Source organism: Plecotus auritus, assembly GCF_963455305.1.
Source record: "Plecotus auritus genome assembly, chromosome: 3".
NCBI classification, from domain to species: Eukaryota; Metazoa; Chordata; class Mammalia; order Chiroptera; family Vespertilionidae; genus Plecotus; species Plecotus auritus.
In genome coordinates, this window is record NC_137772.1 from 46,146,654 (window position 1) to 46,165,352 (window position 18,699).

At 48.8% G+C, this 18,699-nt stretch overlaps 1 protein-coding gene across 1 annotated transcript in view; it reads left to right on the forward strand.

The window, feature by feature from the left end:
- Positions 1-18,699, forward strand: part of ABCC4 (ATP binding cassette subfamily C member 4 (PEL blood group)) — a 236,179-nt gene that overhangs the window by 28,066 nt on the left and 189,414 nt on the right. The gene's annotated exons all lie outside the window — the stretch shown is intronic.

Consider the following 18,699-nt stretch of genomic DNA (forward strand, 5'->3'; position numbering starts at 1 on the left):
CGTCAGGATAAAGTCCAAATTCCTAAGTTTAGAATACAAGACCTTTGATTACCCCATTACTACATCAAACCTCATGCACTTTTGAACATGCTGTACCCAGGCAGTATGTCTTTGCATGTCTGTTCTGTTTTTGTGGAAGCTCTCCTCTTCCTCCCTGGTCTCCTCAGTGAATGCTAAATGATTCCCCTGGACTTGACTCACTAGCCCCCATGGAGGACCCCCAGGCGGCTGCACAGGTTTTCTTCTCAGTGTACGAGTGGATCCCAGACCTGGCTGATGACCAGAATCGGTTGGGGGTAGGGGTGGGGGTTCAAAAGGCCACCAGTTGGGCCCCATCTTGGCTTATTCTGACTCTGAATACCTGTTGGTCTTTGTTTTAAGACTCCTCGAGTTGAGGTGGGATTTCGATGTTTAGCCAGGGTTGGGACTATTGGTGTGAAAGCCAAGTGAAGCATCCAAAGTGCACGCTGCAGCAGGTTCTCGAACTTGAGCCTATATCAGAATCACCTGGACAACTTGGTAAGCTAAAGATGGATGGGCTCCACTCTCAGAGATTCTGATTCATAGGTCTGTGTGGGGCCTGAGAATTTGAGTTTCTAACAAATTCTCAGGGGACCTCACTCTGAGAACCTCTGCTATATAGTACATGGGTCATTGGTGAGCTGGGGGTAGTGATCCCTTTACCCCTACAGAGACCTGAAGAAAGACAAGAAGCAGATCTTGTGTGTAGTTCGCAACCACACTTGCCACATATTGTAATTCTTTGATAGATCCCTTGCTCACTGGACTGTGAGCGCCTGTAGGGCAATTGAACTAGAGAATATATACCATTCTCCTTGCTCTAGTGGTTAAGGGAGTATTGCAGTATCTTGTGGCTACTCTCTGGGGCCAACAGTTGAAGTGAAGTCCTATGGCTTTTCCAGAAATATGGAAAGATTGGAGCAGTGGTTCTGATCCTGGAGATTTTGCCACCCAGGCAATGTCTGGGGACAACTTGGGGTTGGGAGGTGGTACTAGTGTCTTGAGGATGGATTTTAGGGATGCTACTAACTGTCCCAGGCAGCCCTCCCCCCCCCCCCCATAGCAAAGAAGTAAGCAGCCTAAAATGTTAGTTCTGCTGAGCTCCAGAAATCCTGCCTCAGGGAAGGAGGTTCTGATGAGGATGGTGGGTCTTGCTGTGAGATGTGTCTGTGGTCATTTGTCCCTCCCCAGTCCCTGTTCATAGATTCCCTGACCCAGAGTGCCCCTACCACCAGCCCTGCCCTGATGGAGCCTGCAGTGACCAGGGCTAGCAAAATCTCCTGGGAGGATTAACCAGAGATTAATATTTGCCACAGTTAGAAGTGCTTTGAAATACATTATCCTTTCAACAATAAATGACTTATTTGAGTGGGGCTAGGCATTTGCTGAATGATTGACTGACCTTAGCTGACCTGTATCTTCCTTTCTCCAGGAGAGAGAGTTGTGTGACTAAATGTTCTCTGCCTCTGCTTCTCAACCAGGGGAGAGTCATTTATTTATCAACTCAGCCGAGTTTTGAGTGACTTGCCCTGTGCCAGGTCTGGTGAGCATCACAGAAAGACCAGGCCCTGTCCTCATGGAGTTCTCATTTTAGAAGGGAGATGGACCAAATGAAGGATTATTTTTCTCTCAAAAAATAAAAAAATAAAAAATAGATTTTAGTAAATAGATCAAGAAATTAGAAGAGAAGAATAAGGTGAAAAATCAGAGTATATTTGTGTTTTTTTGATAAGATGGTCAGACCTTGCTTTGGAGGTGACAATTCGATTGAGACCTGGAGGAGAGACGGTGCAATCATGGGAGGAAATGGGGCAGAGTATTTGTTCCCAGCAAAGGGAATGGAAAACAGGAGCTGGGGACCACAGCAGGCCAGCCTGACTGGAACAGTGAGCAGGGAGAGGAGGGGCAGGAGATGGGTGGCCAGTCAGGAGGGACCTGGTCACGCATGACACCCCAGGTCAGTGGTCGGCAAACTGAGGCTCGCAAGCCACATGCGGCTCTTTGGCCCCTTGAGTGTGGCTCTTCCATAAAATACCACGTGCGGGCGCGCATGTACAGTGCAATTGAAACTTCGTGGCCCATCCGCAGAAATCGGTTTTTGGCTCTCAAAAGAAATTTCAATCATTGTACTGTTGATATTTGGCCCTGTTGACTAATGAGTTTGCCGACCACTGCCCCAGGTAAATGTGAGATAGCAGATATAAGGCCATAGCTGTCAGGCATCGTGGAGGTCTGAAAGCCCATCCTTAATAAAGAGAAAGGAAGGTTCCAGAAGAGATGAGAATAAGAAAGTGAGCAGCTAAGGTTTGGGGTGCCCTTTGTGTAGGGTGTGGAAGTCACTCAGTGATGTTGGTAGTTGGGGTGAAGGGGAAGCCTGATCCAGCAGCTGGGGTTGCGGAAGAATGATAGGCAACAAGAGTAGTCAGCGCATGGCCTTTGGAGATGCAGGGTGTTTACAGCTAGGAGGGGCCTGGGGCTGGAAAGTGTAATTGGGGAAATGGTGGGTGATGCTGAGGCTGCAGGGAAGTCCTGTCCCCAGGGACCAGCCAGGCCCCTGTAGCAGGAGAGCAAGGAGCTGAGGATTGTCCAGGGGCTTCATGGAGAACACCCCCTTGACCACAGCATGTGGGGGCCTGTGGCTGAAGTTTGGAAGTGGGGTCAAGATAACCAGCACTGCCCAGCCAGTGTGGCTTAGTGGTTGAGTGTCAATCTATGAACCAGGGGGTCACGGTTTGATTCCAGGTCGGGGCACGTGGCCTGGTTGTGGGCTGGATCCCCAGTGGGGGGCATGCGGGAGGCAGCCGATCAGTGATTCTCTCTCATCACTGATGTTTCTCTCTCTCCCTCTCCCTTCCTCTCTGAAAACAATAAAAATATTTAGGGAAAGAAAAAAAAAAAAAGATAATCAGCACTGCACCAGGCTCCATTATTGGGAAGCGGTACTCACTGTTGTTTAGGAAGTATAACGGTGAATCCATTGCTTTTCAACACTGTTCCCCAAGGGCCCCTGGAGGGAGGAGGGTGAAGGAGCACCCCCAGGAAGCGTGGAACTGGAAGCTCCCTGAAGCCTGGCCTTTCTTGGCCAATGTTTCCATTTACTCAGTGCTGATGTTCAAACTCTATAGTTTACTAAAACTCCCAGGAAGATGTGCCAAGTGTTTCTGTGGCTCTGTGTGCTCCTGGGACCCTTGGGGACACTCCTTGGGGTGTGGGCCTCTCAGTCGGGCACACTCCTCTGTGGGGGTCTTGGTCTTTTCAGCACGGGGAACTACTTGTATTTTGGTCATGTACATTTCACTTCCTTCTCACGGTGGGAAACAAGACGTGATGCGGGAGTGACAACCAAGTGTGAGTTGTGTGCAGGAGGAAACCCTCCACAGAAGCCTCATTGCAGCCTAAATGCCAGTTTAGCCTTTGGATCATTTCCCTGCAGCTCGAATGTTCACGGAGCTCAGCTGCCCAGGGAGCTGTGCTGGGAATGGAGTATGCAAAAATGCCTGACCGGCCTCCCACCCTCGAGGGACTCCTGGCTGGTGTGGCGATGAGGGTGCCAAGTGCATTGTACATACAATGGACCCATTAGTGTGTCAGGAAATCAATTTAGTGAATTTCAACTGGCATTTCTTGTGTTTTTTTTTTTTTAATTAAAAAATTTATGCTAAAATACACAAATAAAATCTAACATTTGTAAAAAAAATTGAGGTATGATTGATATTAATTTCAGTTGTATAACATGACTCGATATATGTATATATTTTGAAGTGATCACTATATTAAGTCTTAATATCCATCACTCCACATAAATACAAATTTTTTCCTATGATGAGAACTTTTTAAGATTTACTCTCTTAGCAACTTTCAAATAAGCAATACGGTATAATGAAGTAGAGTCACCATCCTGTATATTATATCCTCGTGACTTACTTTATAACTGGAAGGTTGTACCTTTTGACCCTCTTCAGCCATTTTGCCCATCTCCACACCCCTCACCTCTGTCAGTCACTAATCTGTTCTCTGTTATCTTTGAGCTAAGATTCCACATATAAGTGAGATCATACTGTATTTGTCTTTTTCTGTGTGACTTATTTCACTTAGCATAATGCCCTCAACGTCTATTCATGTTGTCACAAATGGCAAGATTTCTTTCTTTTTTTTTTTTTAATCTTTACCTGAGGATATTTTTCCTTTTATTTTTAGAGAGTGGAAGGGAAGGGGAGAGACAGAAATATCTATGTGCGAGAGACACATTGATTGGTTGCCTCCCACACTCACCCCTGCAACGGAGGTACATGCCCTTGACCGGAATCTAACCTGGGACCCTTTAGTCCGGTCTATCCACTGAGCCAGATGAGCTAGGGCCATTATTTTTTATGGCTGAATAATATTACTTTGTGTATATGTATGTGTATATAATATTAAATTTACCATATTAACCATTTTTTAATTGTGCAGGTTAGTGGCTGGCCTTTTATGACTGGCTTATTTCACTGAGCATAATACTTAGGAGTCATCCATGTTGTAGCATATAAAAATTGCCTTCCTGCCTGCCCTAAATGGTTTGGCTCAGTGGATAGAGCGTTGGCCTGCAGACTGAAAGGTCCCAGGTTTGATTCTGGTCAATGTTATGCCCAGATTTCGTGATTCCCAAAGACCACGAGGGAGCCGAGTCCGATGCAAAAGCAAAGAGCCTTTTAATCGAGCTAGCTCGAGCTCAGCGGCGAGGTGGAGAGAGAGAGTCAGCCCCCAAACGCGCTGATTTATAGGGGGCCTGGGAGAGGTAGGAGGGGTGAGGTAGTGTGGCCTCCGCTGATTGGTCGGGATCAGGTTGCACATGGGGGCAGGGTGCGGCTTACCTTCCCCTTGCATTTCTATTGGCTAATTCAAAAGTGTGGGTTGGGCTCTTGGAGAGGTTCTAGGGCGGGAACCTGACTCCACGAGGTGAAAGATATGAAACAAAGGGAACATGGAGTTGGTCTCTCCCCGCCCTTTCATTCCCCCCTTGTCTTGAAACTTACAGGCCCAATCATGGGTCGGTTTGTATTTCTACTGGACAACATTCCTGGGTCACGAGGGTACACCATCCCAAATTCCCTGTACTGATAAAATCGGAGTCCCCAAGTCTTCCTTCCCCCTCCAGCATCAGGCAGGTCGAGCACTCCGTAGCTTGAGCTTGAGCGGGTTGCGTTGATCTCGATCGATGCTCCATTTGGTGACGAAGTCTTCCTGGATCACAGATGGGTCCGCTGACCGGACGTGAGTGTGATGGACCCAGGTCGCGACGCCGTCTACCTTGAGAGCGGTGGGGGTCGTCAGCACCACGACATAGGGACCCTTCCATCGTGGCTCAAGGGTCTCAGCGGTGTCTCTTGACATAGACCCAGTCCCCGGGCTTATGCTGATGAGGAGTCGGGGCTGGGCCGGTCTCGTAGATAGCGCGGAGGCGTAGCCAAATGTCTTCGAGCGCCCTCTGGAGCCCTCTCAAGGAAAGAAACAGTTCTTGACTTTCAAATTCTGTAAGAAATTCGGCTTTAAGGTTAGGGATAATAGGGGGTGGCCGGGCAAACATGATCTCATAAGGAGTAAAACCCAGGGTGTAGGGAGAGTTCCTAACCCGGTAAAGGGCATATGGAAGGAGAGCCACCCAGTCCCCGCCAGTCTCCATGGTCAGTTTGGTAAGGGTCTCTTTTAGAGTTCTATTCATCCTCTCTACTTGCCCTGAGCTTTGGGGCCTATAAGCACAATGCAATTTCCAATTTGCCCCAATGGCCTTGGCCACTGCCTGCGTTACCTGCGAGACAAAAGCTGGTCCATTGTCTGACCCTATCTCAGCGGGAAAACCATACCTGAGCAAGATGTCTTCTAGCAGCTTCTTAGCTACCGTCTGAGCTATTTCATGCTTAGTTGGATATGCTTCTATCCATCCGGAGAAGGTATCTACAAATACTAAAAGATATTTATAGCCATACTTTCCTGGTTTAACCTCAGTGAAGTCGACCTCCCATTGTGCCCCAGGCTTGGTTCCTCGAACCCTGGTTCCTTTTTCACTCGGCCTGATTCTCGCATTTGTGAGTTGACAGGTCTTGCAAGCAGATACAACCTGCTCTATTTTAACATCCTGCTGGTGGATCTTAATTCTGGCATGTCGGATTAAGTCCTTTAATTTACGTGCCCCCAGGTGAGTGGACCGGTGCATGTGTTTTATCATGGAAACTCCAAGCTGGTCTGGCAGTATGAGCTCCCCTTGTGGTGTATACCACCACCCCTTCTTCTCCTTTGCTTGGGGAAGCTTCCTAATACGCTGTAACTCCTCCAGGGAATATCCTGGATGAACTGGCAGAACTGGGTCTCCTGGGTCTGGGAGCTGTAAGGCCATGGTGGGGATCGGAGAAATGGCTACTGCCTTGGCCTCCTGGTCAGCCCTGCGGTTTCCTCTTGCCACTGGGTTGTCAGCCTTCTGGTGTCCTTGGCAGTGTATGATGGCCAGTTTGGCAGGGAGTCATAAGGCTGAGAGTAAGTCGAGTATCTCCTGTTTATTCTTTATAGTCCGCCCCTCTGCTGTTAGTAGCCCTCTCTCTTGGTAGATTGCCCCATGAACATGAGCGGTGGCGAATGCATACCGGCTGTCTGTGTAAATGTTGAGCCGCTTTCCAGCTCCCAGTGTCAGGGCCTTGGTGAGGGCCACAAGCTTTGCTCTCTGGGCTGACGTCCTGGAGGGTAGAGCCTCTGCCCATACAGTGTCCGTTTCAGTGACTACAGCCGCACCCGCATACCTGCTCCCGTCCCGTACGAAGCTGCTTCCATCGATGAACCAGGTGACGTCCGCATCTGGAAGGGGCTGGTCGATCAGGTCCTTCCGGAGCCCATGCACTTGCTCTAGGATTCCTGCACAATCATGTAGGGGAGCATCTAGGTCTGGGTCGGGCAGCAAGGTGGCAGGGTTGAGGGCCGCACTGGGATGAAACCGTACTCTGGGAGGGTTGAGAAGGAGACTCTGATAGTGGGTTATACGTGCATTGCTCATCCATCTATTAGGAGGCTGCTTCAGGACTCCCTCAATGGCATGTGGGGTGGTGATCCAGACTTCCTGCCCCAGGGTCAGCTTGTCAGCGTCTTTGACTAAAAGCACCGTTGCCGCAATAATCCTTAGGCACGGTGGCCAGCCGGCAGCTACAGGGTCTAACTTCTTGGACAAATAAGCCACCGGGCGGCTCCAGGGGCCTAGGGTCTGAGTTAGGACCCCTTTCGCTATTCCTTTGTGTTCATCTACGAAGAGATGGAAGGGCTTCGTGATGTCTGGCAGGCCCAGGGCCGGAGCACTTAGGAGGGCTTTCTTTAACTGCTTAAAGGCTGCCTTCTCTCTTTCAGTCCATTCAAAGGCCTTTCTCTCCTTGGTTGCCTCGTATAGGGGCCTGGCAATCTCTGCGAAACCCGGTATCCAGAGGCGGCAGTAGCCAGCCGATCCTAGGAATTCCCTTACTTCCCTTCGGGAGGTGGGGGATGGGATTTTCAAAACAGTCTCTTTTCTGGCATCCGACAGCCGCCGCTGTCCACCCTCCAGGATGTATCCCAGGTAACTCACCCTTTCTTTGCATATCTGAGCCTTCTTTGCAGAAGCCCGGTATCCAAGGGCCCCCAAGGAGGCCAGCAGGTCTCTTGTCCCCTCCTTGCAGTCCTCAGCTGTGTCTGCTGCAATCAGGATATCGTCCACATACTGAAGGAGAGTGAGGTTGGGGTGTGTTCTCCGGTACTCACCCAGGTCCTCATGCAGGGCCTCATCGAAGATGGTGGGCGAGTTCTTGAACCCCTGAGGCAACCGAGTCCACATCAGTTGTCCACTGTAACCCTCTTCCGGGTCATGCCATTCGAAAGCAAACAGGGGTTGACTACGGGGAGCGAGTGGCAAACTGAAAAAGGCATCCTTCAAATCTAACACAGTATACCAGACACGGGAGGGTGCCAGAGAGCTTAAGAGAGTGTATGGGTTGGGGACCGTTGGATGTATGTCCATAACTCTTTTATTTACTTCTCTGAGGTCCTGTACCGGCTGGTAGTCATTCGTGTGGGGCTTCTTGACTGGCAGGAGGGGGGTGTTCCAGGCAGACTGGCAGGGGACCAGCACCCCTAGGCCCCTCAGTCTCCGAATGTGTGGCTGAATTCCCTTCCGGGCTTCCTGAGGCATGGGGTACTGTTTGATTCTCACAGGGCCTTCCCCTGGTTTTAACTCTACCAGGATTGGGGCACTGTGGGCGGCGAGCCCCACTCCCCCTGTCTCCGCCCAAGCCGTGGGGAACTCCTGCAGCCATTCGTCTGTGCTGCCCTCTATTGGAGAGGCTTTTTGGTGAAGCCGGTACTCATCCTCCAGCCTTATGGTCAGGACCTGAATGGGGTGGCCCTTGCCATCAGTAACCTGAGGCCCCCCCTTGTCTGAAAGTTATCTGAGCTCCAATCTTAGTGAGCAAGTCTCGTCCTAACAGTGGGTAGGGGCATTCTGGAATTACCATAAAAGAGTGGGATACCCGGCCCGTCCCTAAATCCACCATTCTTCGGGTAGTCCATGAATACTGGCTCATACCAGTTGCCCCTTGTACCCAAGACTTCTTATTTGTTAATTTTCCTTGAGGCGTACGGAGGACCGAGTGTTGCGCTCCGGTGTCAACAAGGAAGTCAATGGGGGTCCCCTCCACTTTAAGAGTTACCCTGGGCTCGGGGAGGGGATCTGAACCCCGACTCCCCTAGTCACTCAGTTCATCTAGCTCCAGGACCTTCACTCGATCCGCTTCGCCTCCCTTTTTGCTGGCCCTTCTCGGGCACTCTTGTTTCCAGTGCCCTATCTCCCTACAGTAAGCACACTGATCTTTCTGCAGCTTCCGCCTCCCGCCCCGGGCGGTCCCCTTACCGTCCTCCTGGTTGCCGGCGAGTCGGCGGAGACGGCGGTTCCGTTCCTCTGAAGAGTCCGCGGTGGTGGCGAGCAGGATCTTAGCTAGGTCTCGGGTTTGTTTGCTGCTCGCAGCCGCCGCAGCGTGAGCCTGCCTTTCTTCCGGGGGCTCCCTGTTATTATACACCTTCTCGGCTACCTCCAGTAGGTCCTTTAAACTCTTCTCCCCCAGCCTATCTACTTTTTGCAGTTTCTTTTTAATATCCGCAGCCGATTGGTTTACAAAGCTTATGATCACAGCTGCCTTGTTTTCAGGAGCTTCTGGATTCATGGGGGTGTAGGTGCGGTATGCCTCCACGATCCATTCTAAAAAGACAGCTGGAGACTCATCCCTTTCCTGCTGAACATTCCCTACCTTGGCCAAATTAGTTGGCTTTCTAGCAGCCATTCGGAGACCCACCATTAGAGTCTGGCGGTAGACCCGGAGCCTCTCCTTACCTTCTGCCGTGTTGAAATCCCATTCAGGCCTAGTTAAGGGAAAAGAGACATCTATCTGGACCGGGTTGGTGGTTGGGTTCCCGTCCACGCCTGGAACCACTTTCCGGGCCTCATTGAGGATTCTTTCCCTCTCCTCAGTTGTGAACAGGACCTGTAAAAGCTGTTGGCAGTCATCCCACGTGGGCTGGTGGGTGAAAAGGACAGAATCTAACAGATCAATAAGCCCTGCTGGCTTCTCAGAGAACTTAGGATTCTGAGCCTTCCAGTTGTAAAGGTCACTAGTGGCAAAAGACCAATAGTGATGGAGTTGATTGCCATCCGCATCTGGGGGCCCCGCGGCTTGTAAAGGTAGGGCTTTAATAGTGGAGTCAGGGGCTGTGACAGACAGTTCCCTCTGAGCCCTTTGTCTAGTAAGAGGCGGGCTTCCCACTGGAACCGCAGCTGCTTCCGGAACTCCTCCCCCAGACGCTCCCGGAACTCCGCCCCCAGACGCTCCCCTTTGCATGGGAACATCGCCCCCCTGTGAACTTCTAGGGGGCTGATATGAGGGAGGAAAGATTAGTTCCTCTTCAGTTCCCCCCTGAAAGACAGGGTAGAGGGGAGCTGAAGGCGGGATGAGGTCCTTCTTCTTCTTCACCTTCTCCGTTTCCTGCAAAGCAAGTTATGTGTTTCAGCTCCAGGGATCGCGGGGACAGAAAGGGCTTAAGCCAGGAGGGTGGATCTTCCACGAGGTCCTGCCAAGTAATAATGTAAGGGAGTTGATCAGGATGTCCCTTCTTGGGCTGAGAGACGATGTCCCTCACCCAGTGGATGGTGGGGAGGTCGAAGGTCCCCTCCGGCGGCCACCCGACACTAAAAGTCGGCCATTCCCTAGAACAAAAAGTTTGCCACCGGCCCTTCCGGACCTCTACACTGAGTTTGCTAGCTCTTCCCTTAACCTCTTTGAAATGATCAACCATAATGCTTAAAGGAGTGGTTTGAGTCTGTCCCATGATGTCCGTCAACAGAGTCCACAAAACAAAACAGAAAAACACAGATACAGACAAACTAAGGGCCCTTGAGACAAGCTTTCCAACGCGATTCGTTGGAACAAAAACTGACAAAACCGAAAGTGCAGACGACGGCCTCACGCCAATCGGTGGGAGCGACCCACCTCGTCCCAGAGGTTCGAGGGGAATACACGTCCCTCCTGAAGGAGGATCAGGACGTCTCCCGATTCCTCCCGCCTGTGGTCCTCCGGTGCGTCCACCTAGACCGCTTCGGGCACTACCAGAGATTCAGAAATGAGCTCACACAAAAAAGAGACAAGGAACAGACAGACACCTACCGTGGCCAGTCAGACTCTCCGGATCGGGGGTCCCTTGAGGTTCTTGGGGATCCCGGGCGAGCCCCCAAATGTTATGCCCAGATTTCGTGATTCCCAAAGACCACGGGAGAGAGAGAGAGTCAGCCCCCAAACGCGCTGATTTATAGGGGGCCTGGGAGAGGTAGGAGGGGTGAGGTAGTGTGGCCTCCGCTGATTGGTCGGGATCAGGTTGCACATGGGGGCAGGGTGCGGCTTACCTTCCCCTTGCATTTCTATTGGCTAATTCAAAAGTGTGGGTTGGGCTCTTGGAGAGGTTCTAGGGCGGGAACCTGACTCCACGAGGTGAAAGATATGGAACAAAGGGAACATGGAGTCGGTCTCTCCCCGCCCTTTCAGTCAAGGGCATGTACCTTGGTTGCGGGCACATCCCCAGTAGGGGGTGTGCAGGAGGCAGCTGATCAATGTTTCTCTCTCATCGATGTTTCTAACTTGCTATCCCTCTCCCACTCTGTAAAAAAATCAATAAAATATATTTAAAAAAATTGTCTTCCTGTCATGGCTGGCATTGCTCAATGGTTAGAGCGTTGGCCTGCACATCAGAGGGTTGAGGGTTCAATTCCTGGTCAAGGGCACATACCTGGGTAGCAGGTTCCATCCCTTCCTGGTCCAGATATGTGTGGGCGGCAACCAGTCTATGTGTCTCTCTCATATCAATGTTTCTGTCTCTCTCTCTCTTTCTCTCTCTCTCTCTCTTTCTCTCTCTCCCTCTCTTTCTCCTCCCCCCACCCTTCCATGCTCTCTAAAATTAATGGGAAAAATATCCTGAGGTGAAGATTAACTACAAGAAATTGCCTTCCATATTAAGGCCAAATAATATTCCATTGCATGTATATATCATATTTTGTTTATCCATTCATCCACTGATGGACACTTGGGTTACTTCTACCTTTTGGGTATTGTGACTAATGTTATGGTCATGGGTGTATAATGACTGGCATTTCTTTTTAATGTTGTAGGGTAGAATACAAAATATCATAGTAGGCTGGGTAAATGTGGACACAGTGTAGACACACCTGGGTATTCAAGAGCGCTTGGGAATCTAGGTTTTTATGGGAAATATAACTTTTTAAGCTATTATTCTTCAAAATAATAATGTGTGCCCCACCAAGCATGTTTTTTTTGTTTGTTTGTTTGTTTTTTTCTGGGATCTTTGTGTGGGACTCTAATGGGTGACCTCAGGCATGAGAGATTATGTATAAGGGATTTTTGATAAGTGACATAAATTCCTTGGGTCCGAAGAAGGAGAGATTTGCTGGAGAGAGAGGTCCAAGAGAGGCCAAGTGAAGGAGCTAGAACTTGAAGCTGGGAATAAGTCAAATTAAAAAGAAAAGGGGTATAGGAACTCTTATTCATTGCTGGTAAGATTGCAAAATAATGCAGCTACTTAAAAAATATATTTTTATTGATTTCAGAGAGGAAGGGAGAGGGAGATAGAAACATCAATGATGAGAGATAATCATTGATCGGCTGCCTCCTGCAGCCCCTCACTGGGCACTGGGCCCATAACCCGGGCATGTACTTTGACTGGGAATTGAACCGTGACCTCGAGGTTGACGCTCAACCATTGAACCACACTGGCTGGGCTAATGCAGCTACTTTTGAAGACAGTGTGGGGGCTTCTTAGTAAATTTACTCTTTCCATATGAACCAGCAATCATGCGTCTTGGTGTTTACCAAAAGGATTTGAAAACTTAGGCTCACACACAACCTCCTCTCGGTTGTTTATATCAGCTTTATTTATAATTACCAAAACTTGGAAGCAACCAAGATGCCCTTTAAGTTGGGGAATGGATAAATAAACTGTAGTCCATCCAGTTAATGGAATATTATTCAACACTAAAAGGAAATGAGCTATCAAGCTATGGAAAGATATGAAGGAAACTTAAGTGCATATTAAGTGAAAGAAACAAGTCTGAAAAGGCTAAATACTGTGTGATGTCATCTCTATTACATTTTGGAAAAGGCAAAACCATGAAGACAGTAAAAAGATCGGTGGTTGCCAGGGGTTGGGAGGAGGGAAGGATGAATAGGCAGAGCACAGGATTTTTAGGGCAGTGAAACTCTTCTGTATCATACAGTAATGGTGGATACATGTGATTACACATCTGTCAAAACCCATAAGATTTATGGATTTTGACAGATGTATAATGAATGACCCTTACTGTGAATGTGTCAATATAGGTTAATCCATTATAACAAATGTACCACTCTGGTGGGAGATTTTGATAATGGGGGAGGTTGTGGGAGAGTGGGGGTGATTCAGAACTCTGTACTTACTGCTGTTTTGCTGTGAGCCTGCAACTGCTGTAAAAAAATAAAGTGTAGATTAAAACAAAAAAAAAAGAATGAAGGCTTTCCAGGTTGGGGGGATGGAGGTAGGAGTGTCAGTGTGTGCTCAGGGGATAAGTGGGCAACTGGTCTGGCTGTGAGAAAGCGTTCCTGTTAGGACAGTGGGATATGTGGCTGGAAAAGCAGTCGGGTCTACTGCAAGCACACAGACACATACCAGCTTGTGCTGAGGCGGGGCTTTGCCAGCGGCATGAGGTGATGTATCTCTTAAATTAACCTAACTGCCCAGATGTTTATCTCCTGGGGACTGATAAACGGATCAGCCTGTGAAAGCATTATGATAACTGACTAAACTATGCAGATCAGTTCTTTAGCCTTGAGTAGGTATCCTTTTAATTAAGACAGTGAATTACATGTCCACATGCATGTGATTAAGTAAATTCTTTGACCCAAGTAAAGTGTTTTCTGATGCCCTGATCCCAATGAGTGATATTAAAGGCTTACGATGTTAGTCAGTAATACCCTCCAGGTCCATCCTTACTCTCTGAGTTTGAAAGCAAGTTCTATGTAATCTCTTATAGAGGATGAGGTTTAATAGTTTAGAAGAAGGTGTTTGATTGGAATAGGAGCTGTTGACCGTATTTTCAGAGAAGAGCCAGCCAGCATTTAGGCACTCACAGCCTCAGAAGGGATCTTGCCAATGAGTCCTTACCCTAGTGGTGGTCACTTGGGCTGTGCTAACTACACTAGGGCAGTGGCCGGCAAACTCATTAGTCAACAGAGCCAAATATCAACAGTACAACGATTGAAATTTCTTTTGAGAGCCAAATTTTTTTTTAAACTTAAACTTCTTCTAACGCCACTTCTTCAAAATAGACTCGCCCAGGCCGTGGTATTTTGTGGAAGAGCCACACTCAAGGGGCCAAAGAGCCGCATGTGGCTCGTGAGCCGCAGTTTGCCGACCATGGCACTAGGGTATCAACCTGCCGGTTGTAAGATCCCTTACTTGTGAGTTTCAGTCAAAAGTGCTTTAATTCCTCACAGCCCTGGGCAGGAGGACTAGTGTCTTACTCATGACCCATTTTGTTCCTAGGGTTACTGAATTGTGTGCAAGTGTGTGTGTGTGTGTGTGAGTGTGTGTGTGTGTGTGTGTGTGTGTTTTAAAGAAGGACTTAGGATAGTTATCCACTCACAGTAGTAGTAGGTTCTGGGTGTTGGTTGTAGTGTGGGAAAAGTTCTTGTGAAGATGTGCGGTGATAAGACAAGAGACTAGGAAGCTGTAAAGGCATGGGTTAGCCACGGGAGACAAGGGACACAAGAAGGCCAGGGATAGACCAGAGGTTTCTGCAGTGCCCACAGCCTGGGAGGACCCACGTGGCCTGGGGCAGAGGGAGTGCAGGGACCTGGGGAACATTGGGGAGGAAAGGGGACACAGCCTGCACTGCCGCCTGGCTTATTTTGACCCAGAAAGAACAAGTGGGAGATGAAGGGGGAAAGGATATAGAAATGAATTTTGAGCAAGTTTTAGGAAAGGCGGAAAGCCGCAGAGGAATGAGGAAAGGCGATTTTAGCTTGAGAGTTGCCGCTGCATTTAATTTGATTTGGCTGTGGGCCACTCCAGGAATGCTGGGGTGGTGACCTATTTTGAGACAGCTTACCTGAGGTGTGGGTGTTCCAATTTCACCCTGGATGGATGCCAATGACATCTTGCCAAGACAAACCAGACACTGTCTTTGATCACAGAGCTTCTAAGTAGTTTGACAGTAGTCATTGCTCTGAAGGAGTTACAGTCATGGTGAGATAGGAGGGAAATGCTGCTACTCCATCAAGTGTTGTGGATGAAGAGTGGATGGAGAGAGTATCGCTGTGGAGAGAAGGACCACTGGGGCAGAGCTGGGTGGGGGATGGCCCCTGGCAGTGGTCTGGAATTGTTGAGTAAACTCCCCCCTGCATACATTGGAATCAAAGTGTCAGTTGACCATGTCTAATTCCTTACTTAGATCGTGACAGATAATTTAGGCTCCTACGAAAGTAGGCTTCCAGCAGATGAAATGAAAACCTTCAGCCCTTGCTGGTACCCATAGGGCTCAGCTGGCTTTCTGAGATTTGAGCAATGATGGGAATTGGGAGGGTCCTTAAGTCAAAAGCCACCATGAAAGGAATATGTTTGAGTAATTTCATCTATCTGAGTTATTAGGCTTTCTAATGGGGTCCAAATGTGATTACTTAAGAGTTCTATCCTGGTGATGGCTGATATTTGGTGGGATTTTCTAAGTTTTCAAAGCAGCTCCAGTTGATCTCTCAGTGGCTGAGGGAGGTGCTATGTCCAGGGGTCCTTCCCATTTGCTGGAGGCCAATACTAATAAATTATAAGGTTACTTTAAGGTCACACACACAGGAAGTGGCAAAGTCCTAGACTCTTAACAGCAGGATTTCCACCTCAAGCTGTATTTTGTTTTTACTCATTAAATTTTTAAAAAATTTTTGTTAAAATACACATAACATAGAATTTATCATCTTAGCCATTGAAGTGTACAGTTCAGTAGTGTTTAAGTACATCCACATTGTTGTACAACCAATCTCCACAGTTCTTTTCATCTTGCATTAGTATTTTATTAAACAACTAGAGACCCAGTGCATGAAATGCATGCATGGGGAGGGTTGTCCCTCAGCCCAGCCTGCACCCTCTCCAATCTGGGACCCCTCGAGGGATGTCCGACTGCCCACCAGGATTGGGCCTAAACAGGCAGTCGGACATCCCTCTCATAATCCAGAACTGCTGGCTCCCAACTGCTCGGCTGCCTGCCTTCCTGATTGCCCCTAACCACTTTTGCTTGCCAGCCTGATCACCCCCTAACCACTCCCCTGCCAGCCTGATTGATGCCTAACTGCTCCCCTGCCAGCCTGTTTGCCCCTAACTGCCCTCCCCTGCAGGCCTGGTCACCCCTAACTGCCCTCCCCTGCAGGCCTGGTCACCCCTAACTGCCCTCCCCTGCAGGCCTGGTCCCCCCAAACTGCTCTCCCCTGCAGGCCTGGGTCCCCCCTAACTGCCCTTCCCTGCAGACCTGGTCACCCCAACTTCCCTCCTCTGCCGGCCTAGTCACCCCTAACTGCCCTCCCCTGCAGGCTTGATTGCCCACAACTGCCCTCCCTTGCAGGCCTGGTCCCTCCCAACTGCCCTTGCCTGCTGGCCATCTTGTGGTGGTCATCTTGTGTCCACATGGGGGCAGGATCTTTGACCACATGGGGGCAGCCATCTTGTGTGTTGGAGTGATGGTCAATCTGCATATTACTCTTATTAGATAGGATAGAGGTCTGGTGCACGGGTGGGGGCCAGCTAGTTTGCCCTGAAGGGTGTCCTGGATCAGGGTGGGGGTTCCCTTGGGGTGTGGGGCGGCCTGGGCAACGGGCCTGTGGTGGTTTGCTGGCTGGCCACGCCCCCCGGCGACCCAAGCGGAGGCCCTGGAATCTGGGATTTATTTATCTTCTACAATTGAAACTTTGTAGCCTGGAGTGGAGCCAAGCCTTCTGCTCACTCCGTGGCGGCAGCCATTTCTGTTGGGATTTATTTATCTTCTATAATTGAAACTTTGTACCCTTAAGCGGAGGCCAAGGCAGGCCAGGGTGTGCAGGAAAACTTGGCTTCCTTCATCACCAGGGGCAACCCTGGCTTCCTGCTCTCTCCAGCTCCGTGGCTGCTGCCATTTTTGTTGGAATTTATTTATCTTCTATCATTGAAACTTTGTAGCATTGAGTGGAGGCCTGGGCTGGCGAGGGCAAGCGGAAAGCTTGGCTTCCTCCATTGCCGGGGAAACCCAAGCCTCCCTCCTGCTCTCTGTGGCTGTAACCATCTTGATTGGGTCTATTTGCATATTCGCTCCTGATTGGCTGGTGGGCATGACTGGTGGGCGTGACTGGTGGGTGTAGCGGAGGTATTATTAGATAGGAGGATGACTCCTCCCTTCCCTTCCTTCCTGGTAACTCTCCTACTTTCTGTCTCTCTGGATTTGACTACTCCAAGTACCTCATGTAAGTGGAGTCCTATAGTGGCGGTCCTGTTGTGTCTGTGCCATTTTACATTCCCGCCAACATTGTGCAAGGCTTCCAGTTTCTCCATATCCTTGCCTACACTTTTCCATTCTAATGTGTGAGAGGTGGTATCTCACTGTGGTTTTGATCTGCATTTCCCTGATGATTAGTGATGCTGAGCATCTTCTCCCGGACAAGCAGAATTTTAAAGAGGGCCTTTCAGGACCAGCTGTCATCACCTGGGTAAATTCCAGTGCTAACTGCCTGAGCATTTGTTGAAGGGCACAACTGTAGAATAAATGAAATGGCCCAGCACATTTCAAGCCTGTTTAGTGGTAAAGCTCACAGATTTATACTTTTGCTTTGGAAGGAAATTGAAACCTAGAGATGTGAAATGACTGGCAAAAAGTCATGGAGGTCCAAAATCGACCTCATAGAAGTGAAGGTGGGAGAGAGGGAGTTGGTAGAGGCTCTGGGAACTCTAGGGTTCTCAGTATCATTGCTGGGACTAGAAACCCACTCTTCTGATTCCTAGTCCAGGGCTAGCAAAATCTGGAGCTCAGTTTCTCTTCTTGCTTCCTTAGTGATTCATAGCTGTTCATTTATTCATAAGCAGTTCTTGAGCACCTGCTCTGTCCCCAGTGCTGTGGTGGGGACAAAGCAGTAAAGGAGGTAAACATGATCTCTGCTTCCATGGTTGTTGTCTGGCTTCAGAAGTTTCCTTACCCTGGCAAAATCAGTAAAATAGTGCTAATCTTTGAGCTAGCTTTGCATATTAATTATTTTCACTTAAATAATGCATAATGGATAATGGCAGTGTATTTGCCTAGGGTTTTTCTTGGGTCCTCTACAAAGTTATTGTTTTTTCCTTTTATAATTAAAAAGTAATTTGAGATTATGTGAATATTCTCTTCCACATCAAACTTTCATTGGTTTTAACTCCCATTGATCATTTCTAAATCCATTGTTCCTTCAACATTTATTTGCATTTGAGAATGCAAGCACTTTCCCTTCTCTCCCATTTACAGAAAGTAAGGATTGGGCACTCTTGTTATTTAAAGGGTTATGATTCATTGCCATTTATTTATCGTGATGCTCAGTGTATCCCAGATTTGCCTAGTGAGAGCCCTTCAGGCTGGCTCCTCTGTCCTTTGGACATATCCTCATGATTTCTTGGAGCTTTTCCTTATTTTATGGTGTTAGATGTTTCAGGCCCATCTTGACTTTCTCTGCCTGTTTTGTGTTGGTCTGATCACTGGGTAGTGATGCCCTTGCTAGGAATGCTTGGGGCACTCCTCACAGACATTTTCCCTTAGGGGCCAGTGTTGTAGCTGGACTAGCCCTTGTGGTTCTTAAGGTTGCCAGCTGCACCTCCACAGTGATCATCAGGGAACTTGGAAAAAAGATAAGGTGTTTACTCACAAGTCCTGCCTGGGGCTACGCAGCAAGGTCTTGAGGTTGGCAGAGTAGACAGAGAGAGAGAGAGAAAAGGGAGTGAGAGGGAGACAGAAAGAGAGAGGAGTCATGAGTGTGAGCCTGGGGTTCTGCCTTTATTGGGATTGAGGGTGGGGCGCCTAGGGTGTTGTGGGTTCACTCTTGATCAATTTAAAACATAAGAGTG